Source organism: Macaca mulatta, chromosome 3 (genome assembly GCF_049350105.2).
Source record: "Macaca mulatta isolate MMU2019108-1 chromosome 3, T2T-MMU8v2.0, whole genome shotgun sequence".
NCBI lineage: Eukaryota > Metazoa > Chordata > Mammalia > Primates > Cercopithecidae > Macaca > Macaca mulatta.
The window spans coordinates 73,654,935-73,664,003 of record NC_133408.1 but is presented as its reverse complement, the minus strand read 5'-3'; the positions used below and the strand labels follow the sequence as shown (position 1 = coordinate 73,664,003).

The 9,069-nt window shown below is 46.6% G+C and overlaps 1 long non-coding RNA gene across 1 annotated transcript; it reads left to right on the top strand.

Moving 5' to 3' along the window:
• Nucleotides 1-652: 652 nt before the first annotated feature.
• On the top strand, nt 653-4,353 carry LOC144340148 (uncharacterized). The gene is made up of 2 exons (XR_013415874.1): nt 653-1,084; nt 1,640-4,353. It is a non-coding gene; the product is annotated as an uncharacterized LOC144340148 (long non-coding RNA).
• The last annotated feature ends 4,716 nt before the right edge of the window (nt 4,354-9,069 follow it).

Below are 9,069 nucleotides of genomic sequence, written 5' to 3'. Positions count from 1 at the left end.
CAAAAAGGAAACTGCAGATAAGGGAAGATACTGTGCTTCAAAACATCATGTTGTTTATGATACATACAATTTTTTCCATCAATTAAAAAATAATAAATAAAAATAAAATGTTTACTACCATAAAAAGAAAATATGATGTACACATATAATGGAATATTATTCAGCCTTTACACGGAAAGAAATTCTAACACATTTCTGCAACATGGGTAAACCTTGAAGACTGAATTAAGTGCACCATTTGATTCAATACATATTCTTTAAAAAAATCTATTCCACGCCAACTAAAATATACCATACAACTTTCAAACACTGAAAAAAATATGCAAAAAATATAAAGTAGAAGAGGTGTTAGGAGTTATCTTAGTATTTTTACAAAACAGTAGTTAAAAGATTATAGCAGATGGAAATAAAGTAATTAAACAAAATAGCATTAAAGTAAAGCACTTAAATATAATTAAAAAGATTAAATCATTGTTGATTTTAAAATACACCTATCCTCTTTCTCTTTTCATAATATGTACCTCAAAAATACAGTAAAATACTAGTAGAAATTATCTCTAGGAGTTGATATCACAGAAATTATTTTTGCCTTGGTTTTTCGCGATGATAATGTATTACCCTTATAATCAGAGAAGCTGTAATGCCATTTCAAACAAAGAAGAAAAGCTCCCCATTCCCTGGCCCCCGCTTCCCCTTGTAGTGTGGGTTTTTCAATAGGAGCGCAGAGTGGAGGAAGGTGATCCTAAGGATTCTCCTCCTAAGAGGGCCAGGACTGCACCTCCCTGGGCCTGGGGTTCACACAAGACTGGGAAGACTCAGTCAACGTCCTGGAGCCCCGCCTGCTCCATCTGGGCGAGGAAGCCCAGGATTGGGCTGCAAGTTTGTGAACAGGGGCACCGAGGCGTGCAGCGACGCTGAGTGACTCTTCCATAGCGCAGGGCTGAGTGGGCGGCAGGCCAGACGTGGGTCAGGACGCGCTCATCCCGGGCAGTGTCCAGTCCTGGCCTCGCGGGCCCAACTCGCCCGCCCTGTGCAGCCAGAGGACGGCGGGCGAGGCTGAGGTGCCGCTTGTTTCCGGGCCTGGGTGAGTAAGGATGCGTTTTTTTTTTCCCAGAAACAACGTAAATCTGGTTTGAGGCTGGCACAACACAGCAAGAGCAGTGCAGGTTGGTGGCCAGGCGCCGGGCCCTGCGGTTGCCGAACCTTCCCGAAGCCTGCGTCCGAGGCGCGCACTGGTTCCAGGCCCTGTGGCCCTGGGGCCTTGCGAGGGAAGCCGCAGCGGTGGCCGCAGCGGTGGCGGTTCCCAGAGCGGTGCGTACGGGCTGGTGCTGGCGGCAGAAGGGGTGGAGGGGGGTGGGGATTAGGGAGTCGGGGGCGGGGGGGGGGCCGGGGAGGTCGGAGGCGAGGGGTGGAGCCAGAGGCGGGGTGGAGGGGTCGGGGAGTGGGGGGGCGGGGAGTGGGGGGGTGGGGGCGGGGGGTGAGCTCTTAATGCCTCTCAACCTCTGGTTAGAATTCTTGTCGATTTCTGGACACGCGGGCCTAGAGGAGGTGAGATCCGGCGACATTTCTCAGCCTTGGGTTCTTTTGTGTTTGTTTTTGTGTGTGTTTGTTTTGAGATGGAGTCTTGCTTTGTCCCCAGGCTGCAGTGCAGTGACGCGATCTTGGCTGCAACCTTCGCCTCCTGGGTTCAAGCGATTCTCCTGCCTCAGCCTCCTGAGTAGCTGGGATTACAGGCGCGCACCACCACGCCCAACTAATTTGTGTATTTTTAGTAGAGATGGGGTTTCGCTATGTTGACCAGGCTGGTCTTGAACTCCTGACCTCGTGATCCACCTGCGTTGGCCTCCCAAAGTGCTGGGACTACAGGCGTGAGTGACCGCGCCTGGCAGCCATGGGTTCAAAGTAGGTGCAGGGAAGCTTCCGGAGGGTGCCTGGACGGCAGCAAAATGGTTGGGGCCTGGCTCCTGAGTGACCCTGTGTCATCCCCATGGCCAGATCCCACCCATCCACACAGGGCCGGCCTCCTGCCCTAGGATTCTGACTTGGGGGGCTTCCAAGCCCAGGATTCTAACACGCGTTGGAGGCTGAGAGCCTTGGCTGGCGCCCTCCGGTCAAGCTCACTACGTGGCCTTTGCGGCCCGCCTGCTTTTCTCTGCCTGGACCGCTCAGGTTTGACGGCCCAGGGTGGGCCCTAGACGTCTCAGGTGCCATAGAGGCGCTGCTCCCGGAACTGCTGAAAGGGGATTGACCAAATGCTGCTGCTGGGGCGAAGCGTCCTTGCGGAGGGACCCTACCAGGAAGGAGGTACCCCACCAGGAAGAACAGGGAGCCACAGCCCCCAGTCCCCTCGGCCATCATCCCGCCTTCCAATGCCTGATCCAGTGCCCCAGTGGCAGAAGCGAACTGGGACCAATCTGCAAAGGAGAAATTGAGTTGGCAGTGACGTTGCCAGAAAATCACAACTACGTGCGGAGTACGGAGGGGTGGTTTGGAGCTGAGAGACAATGGTTTAATAGCAGGCAGAGTCCTGTGCCTGATTTGCCTATCATAATGCCCTTTGGCCATTTCAAAACCAAATCTGGTTATGTGCTTCCACCCACCCTGCTCCCACCCCCAGTGTACGCATTGAATTCAGAACTCTCACCAGGCCCTACGTTTGCTGTGTTCCCTGCCTCACTTCGTGCCCTGCATGGTGACCTTCCGTCCTGTCCTCATGCTCACGGCACAGTCTTTGGCCAGAATCTTTGCATCCCCATCTCTGCAATTTCCCTCAAATCTGCTGCAGGGCAACACATCCTCCTCCTCCTTCAAATCTCGATTCAATCCTCACTGCCCTGACCTCTCTAAGTCAACTCCCTCCATCATAAAGTCCCTTGACGCCATGCATCAATTCAGCAATTCTGCATCATATTTATCATAGAAGGAAGCTTGCTTGCATTTGTGAGATCCCTTTGGCACCTCCCTCTGCTAGAGGATAAATGCCAAGGTCGTGAACTGTCTCTCTCTCTCTCTCTGTTTCTGAGAGGAAGTCTTGCTCTGTCACCTAGGCTGGAGTGCAGTGGCACGATCTCAGCTCACTGCAACCTCCGCCTCCCAGGTTCAAGCAATTCCCCTGCCTCAGCCTCTAGAGTAGCTGGGATTACAGGCGCGTGCCACCATGCCCAGCTAATTTTTGTATTTTTAGTAGAGACGGGAGGTTTTACCATGTTGATCAGGCTGGTCTTGAACTACTGACCTCAGGTGATGCACCTGCCTTGGCTTCCCAAAGCGTTGGGATTACAGGCATGAGCCACCACGCCTTGCTGAACTGCCTCTCTCTTTGCTGGCATCTTAACACCTTGCCTGGCACAAAGGAGGTCCTCAAAAATGTGTGTTGAATAAAACTTGCACAATGCACTAAGCAAGACTCTTGCACTAAAGATACATACTTTTAAACCTACAGAGTTTCTAGTTAGCTAGAACATAGTATCCAAGAGGCTGAGAATGTTTGCCTAATCACTTTAGGACCCTTTTACTCAGTGAAGCCAGTGCCCATTACAATGGCTTTCACAGAGTAAAATGATCCTAAAGTGGTTTCCCTGGGCATGGTGGCTCATACCTGTAATTCCTGCATTTTGGGAGGCCAAAGTGGGAAGATTGCTTGAGGCCAGGAGCTCAAGACTAGCCTGGGCAACATACTGCGACCTTATCTCTACAAAAAAGTTTTAAAAATTAGCCAGGTATGGTGATGCACACCTGTAGTCCTAGCTACTCAGGAGGCTGAGGTGGAAGGATTTTCTGGGCCCAGGAGTTCAAGGTTTCAGTGAGCTATGATGGTGCCACTGCATTCCAGCCTGAGCAACAGAGTGACATGTTGTCTCTAAGAAAAAAAAAAAAAAAACACAAAAACAAAATGTGTGTTCACTCCTATCTCTAATAACTCCTCTTCTAAGAAAATATTACAAGGATGTAATCAGAAAGGTAGACAAAGATTAAATACAAATTTAATTATAATTTCCACAGAAACAGTTGGAAACAATCTAAATATCCTATGTTAGAGAATAATTGAATAAATTATCAAGTACTTCTTGATGAAATATTATGATGCCATGAAAATAGTACCTCATAATTTTTTTTTTTTTTTTTACTTTGGAAACATTTTATGGGATGAGGATAAGAAGAAAATGTAATATGCTGTATGTTAAATGATTTCAACTGTGCAAAAAATATACAGAAAGCAATTGGGCAAAGTAGCCAAGTAAAGAATGACGCTAGGTAGTTGATTGTGTTTTATTTTCTTTTATGTTTACCCGTTTTGTATTATTCAAATTTTCCACAGGTATCACAATGAATAAATCAAAAGCTATGTAAAAATTAAATAATTTGCCACAAGTCCTGGGTTCATAACTGTGACTGATAGGGAGCAAAAGGGTAAGCAACCAACATAGCCAATGAGGCTCGCATGCTAATTAGGTTCCTGGCACAATTTCGGAACATAAGAAAGGCGGAAGATTATCCTGGGGTCCTCTTGTTCAGACTAGGGTGTGAACAAGTGAGGGTGCGCATTCTTCCAGAGACCCTGCGGACAACTCAGTGGGGTCACACAGTGCAGCTATGCTTAGTGGAGGGTGGACAGACAGGACAAAGTGAATTCTTGGGTTGTGACCCAGCACGTGATGTTAGCAATGCGATGCCTTGGTGGAGACTTAGTAGTCTCTCCCATTTCTCCTCCTTCTGAGAAATTCATGAGGCAGAGAGTGGTGGTAGAAGGACAGGAATGGCTGCCAACCCTCAGGCAGAGACGGATGTCTGGGGATCTCTGGTGGGAAACATGCCTGACCACAGATAAGACTCCTCAAGGGACAAAAACACCCTGCCCTAAGAAATGGGATAGGAATGTAGTTTGAAACCTTGCACTCGGTCACTCTGTTCCCTTTGGAAATAGATCCCTGCACTATAATAAGTGTAAAGTTTCTCTCTCTCTCTCTCTTACACACACATACAAATACACATTCTCTTTCATGTTGACCTGAGGAAAGTGACCCAGTGTCCTGACCCAAAACCTGATTCCTTTGCACGCTCCTCAGCCCAGCCCCTGAGGGGCAGAGCACCCAAACACACAACGTTTAACTGGGGCAGCTGGCTTCTTGGACCTGCCTGCGAACGCTAACTGGGCATTGGATACGGTGTGAGAGAGAGCTCAGTATGCGTTTTTGTGTCCAGCAGATGACCATCCCAGTGTGGGACTTTACAATAGTAATGAGCAATGGAAATGTTGAAAATATTTCTCGGGATACAACCCCTGGCCAGACAGCCCTAATTTAGGAATCTTGCACAACTTTTCCCAGCACGTGATGAATTTTGAGTTTCTAGTGTCACATGTGCCAGAGTTTTCAGAGTCCTGAGGCCTGTTTTGCTTTGTTTTCTTTGCCTTTTTCGAATACTAAAGATTAAAGCCAGTCAGATATTTTGAGATATTTCAGTTAAACAGATCTCTGTGTTTCAAAGTAAAAACGATAGATAATACTGTTTTTGCTAGTGGAAAATGAGCTAATCCGTCCTTGTTGCCTGAAGACTGCTTTTCAGTAGAACGGCCAGGCCCTGCCTTCACTTAGAGGTGTTACAGGCTGTAAGTGAATGGAATAGGTGTCCAGGCCAAGTAGGACTTAAAGTTTCTAACAAATTAAACGGTTATTGTCAAGTAGAGTGAGTAGAGTTTCATGAGTTACGTGAAGGACTGTAGGTGTGGGTGCCCCTGAGCCTCCTCACACTTCAGTGTATTTGTGATGTTGCATTGATGCTGTTCCTGAGCTAGGGATTCAGAATTAAGCTGATGGAGCCCATGTCACGTGAACTCCAGTTCCCACTGCAGAGTCCTTGATCCACACTGACGTTCCAGAGCACCCCTGTTCTGCACTGCAGCAAAAGTGAAGACACTAGAAGCCTTTGTAAATGATCCCTGAACATTCAAGCGTGTTCCTCCAGTCAAAAACCAATATAATGCCAAGGATTTAGAGGAATTGTTTTGGAAAATTATGTACATTGAATTAGCCCACTGCTGTACAAAATTATTGCACATCCACTCTTGGATAGAACAGTATAATGCATGTAAAGCACTTGTCAATCCAGACAGCTATATAAATCTTAGTTATTATTATAGTATAATTGACAGAGCTGTCATCTTGAGTCATCCAGCAAATAATTTTTTAAATTATACTTTAAGTTCTAGGGTACATGTGCACAATGTGCAGGTTTGTTACATATGTATACATATGCCATGCCGGTGTGCTGCACCCATAAACTGGTCATTTACATTAGGTATATCTCCTAATGCTATCCCTCTCCCCCTCCCCCCTCCCCCCAGCAGGCCCTGGTGTGTGATGTTCCCCTTCCTGTGTCCAGTAAATAATTTATAAGTGCCTACTACATGCCAAGCAATGTTCTGGGCCTTGGGGATAAAGGAACGAGCAACATATAAAAATTCCCCAACCCAATGGAACTTGTAGTAAGGGAGGAGAAAATAAACAAGACGAATAAGTGAAATAACTTGTGCTTTAGATAAAAAGACATGCAAGGAGAAAAGCAGAACAAAAAGGAGGGGTATACGTACTGGGGAGGGTGAGAACTTTAGGTAAAGTAGCAAGGAAGGCCTTCCCAAAGGGTGATAGCTGGGTAAAGTTGAGGCCAGTGCAGCTGCAGTGCCTTGAGGGGGTTGGGAGGTGGGCGGTAGAGGGAGTAGAAGATGGAGCCAGGGATAGCAGAGCCCAAACTATCTAAGGGAATAGCCTTAAGGGACATTTTAAGGATGTTGGCTCTTACTCCGGGTGAGATGGGAAGTCACTGTAGGACTCCAAACAGGGAAACGGCACAAATTTTAACTTCATCACTGGCTTCTTCTTTGAGCTCTTTCTTGACCTCAGTTGTGTTGTCTTTGGAAAAAAAGGCAACAAGTGTGGTTGTGGGCCAGGCCTATCCTCCCACGTAAGCCCGCTGTTAGGTTTTATGATCTCTGCTTTGTTTTAGAGGTAACGAGGGTAAGTATCTCCCCAGAGTCATGGAGCTAGTAACTGACCAAGCTAAGGTGGAATCGAATCTGTTCTTTTCTGTTCTAATAACCACACCACCTTTCACAAAATAAATGAATCCATCAGAAGAATTGGTGGACCAATCTTGGGGACATGGGGAGGCAAAGTTGAGTCACGGAGAACCCTGGTTGAAATATAGGTTCCATTTGGACAAAGTTCAGTTTACAAGGGACTTTCACATCCATGTCTCATTTGATATGTGCGACGGTACTAAAGCACCATTGCCCAGATTGTAGAGGAGGCGCTTGGTAAGGTATAGAAAGCAGAATTTCAGATGACAGCCCAGCACTCACAACCTTCTCACTGCTGGACACCCGAGGACTCAGTGAGAGGGAACAGGAGACAGAATATCACTTCAAAACCCAGCTCAGATGTTACTTATCAAGTTAAGAATTAGAAACACAAGTCCTGCAACTGGGCTTAGGAACCCAGTTGATCCCCAGAAGGGGGAGTGATCCCCAGGAGAAAACAGGCAAATCTGACTCGGGTCCCAAATGCACCTTACAGTCGTTATTGTACTGTGCCTTATGGGCTGTGCTTTGCTTTACGGGCTTAGATCTACATCTAATTTAGTTCCCCTTCAACATTTCAATCTTCATCCAGGGCTCCACTTCCCTGGGTCCACCCACGCCCTGTGTCCCCAGCTTGACCCGGCTTCCATGAGTAATCGGGTCTCCACCCTGGGGATCCCTTCCCATCTGCAGGCTGCATCTGCACTTGGCTTGGGACAGCCTTGGCCAGGGTTGCAGGGTGTTCCCTCGCGGTCGTCTGCCTCTGCTCCCTGCCCTTTGCCTCCCTCTTGTGGGAACAGTGGCCATCCTGGCAGCAGGGCTTGAAGCGACCTGCTGTGTCAGACTCTTTGGGGCTTAATGTGGGTCAAAACTCATCTGCGGAGCTTGTTTTGAACATACATTGCCAGGCCCCAGGCCCAGAGTGTTTGATTCAGGCAGCCTGGGGTGCAGCCTGATAATGTGCATTTTTAAACAGGTTCCCAGGTGATGCTGATGCTGCAGGATGGGGTACCACACTGAGGAAGCCACTGCTGCAGTCCCACCGGTTCACGGAAAGTGGCTGCAGTGTGCGAATATTTCAGAACTGCTGGGGCAGAGACCAAGGCCCCTGTTCCCTGAAACATTGATTAAGACGCCTAGGTCCACGTATTTAACAAACGTTTATTGCATACACAATGCGAGGTACAACACAGTAGGCACAGGAGTCATGACACACCCCAGCACCTCACAGTCAGAGAAAAAGCAAGGACAAAAAAGCCACGTTTAAGCAGCATTAGATTCCAAGCTGCAGTACAACATTTCTGAGGAACTACTCCCACTCCAGGATTAAAGTGTTTACTTGGGAAAGTCCTTCTAGCAATGGTATTCTTCCAAATTCATCAATAAAACACTTCCACAGTTAAAAAATAATTGTCACCAAGGCTAATATTTTCAGACTACTGACTTTGCTCCAGGTCCTTTCAAAGTATTGATTCATTTATTCCACACAGCAGCCTATGGAAGTAGATTCTATTATCTCCCCCCATGTTACAGACGTGAAAACTGAGATACAGAGGGTTAAGTAACTTGCCCAGGACCACACAGAGAGGAAAGGGAGAAGTTGAGATTCACACCCTACCGATCTGGACTTCATAGTCCATTCATAAAATGATTGTGATACATTTGAAAGCTAAAAATTTTTTTTTCTGTTGAAAAAGTAACAAACACATGTATAAAATCTGAAATTTAAAAGGAGTTACAATATTTTTAAAATTCCGCCACATCCCCACCACACAGAGAGCTACTGTTTACCTTCTGGTCCGCTAACTTCTTTAGGGGTGAGAGAACTACAAATATATGATACCTAATTGAGATACAGAAAATTGTTGTAATCTACATTTTATATAATGGTGCTTAGAAATACAATCTACATATAATTATACAAAATGCATGTCTATTGAAAAAATTGAATAACAATAGAAAGAACAAAATAAGAATCATTCAATACTTCAGGA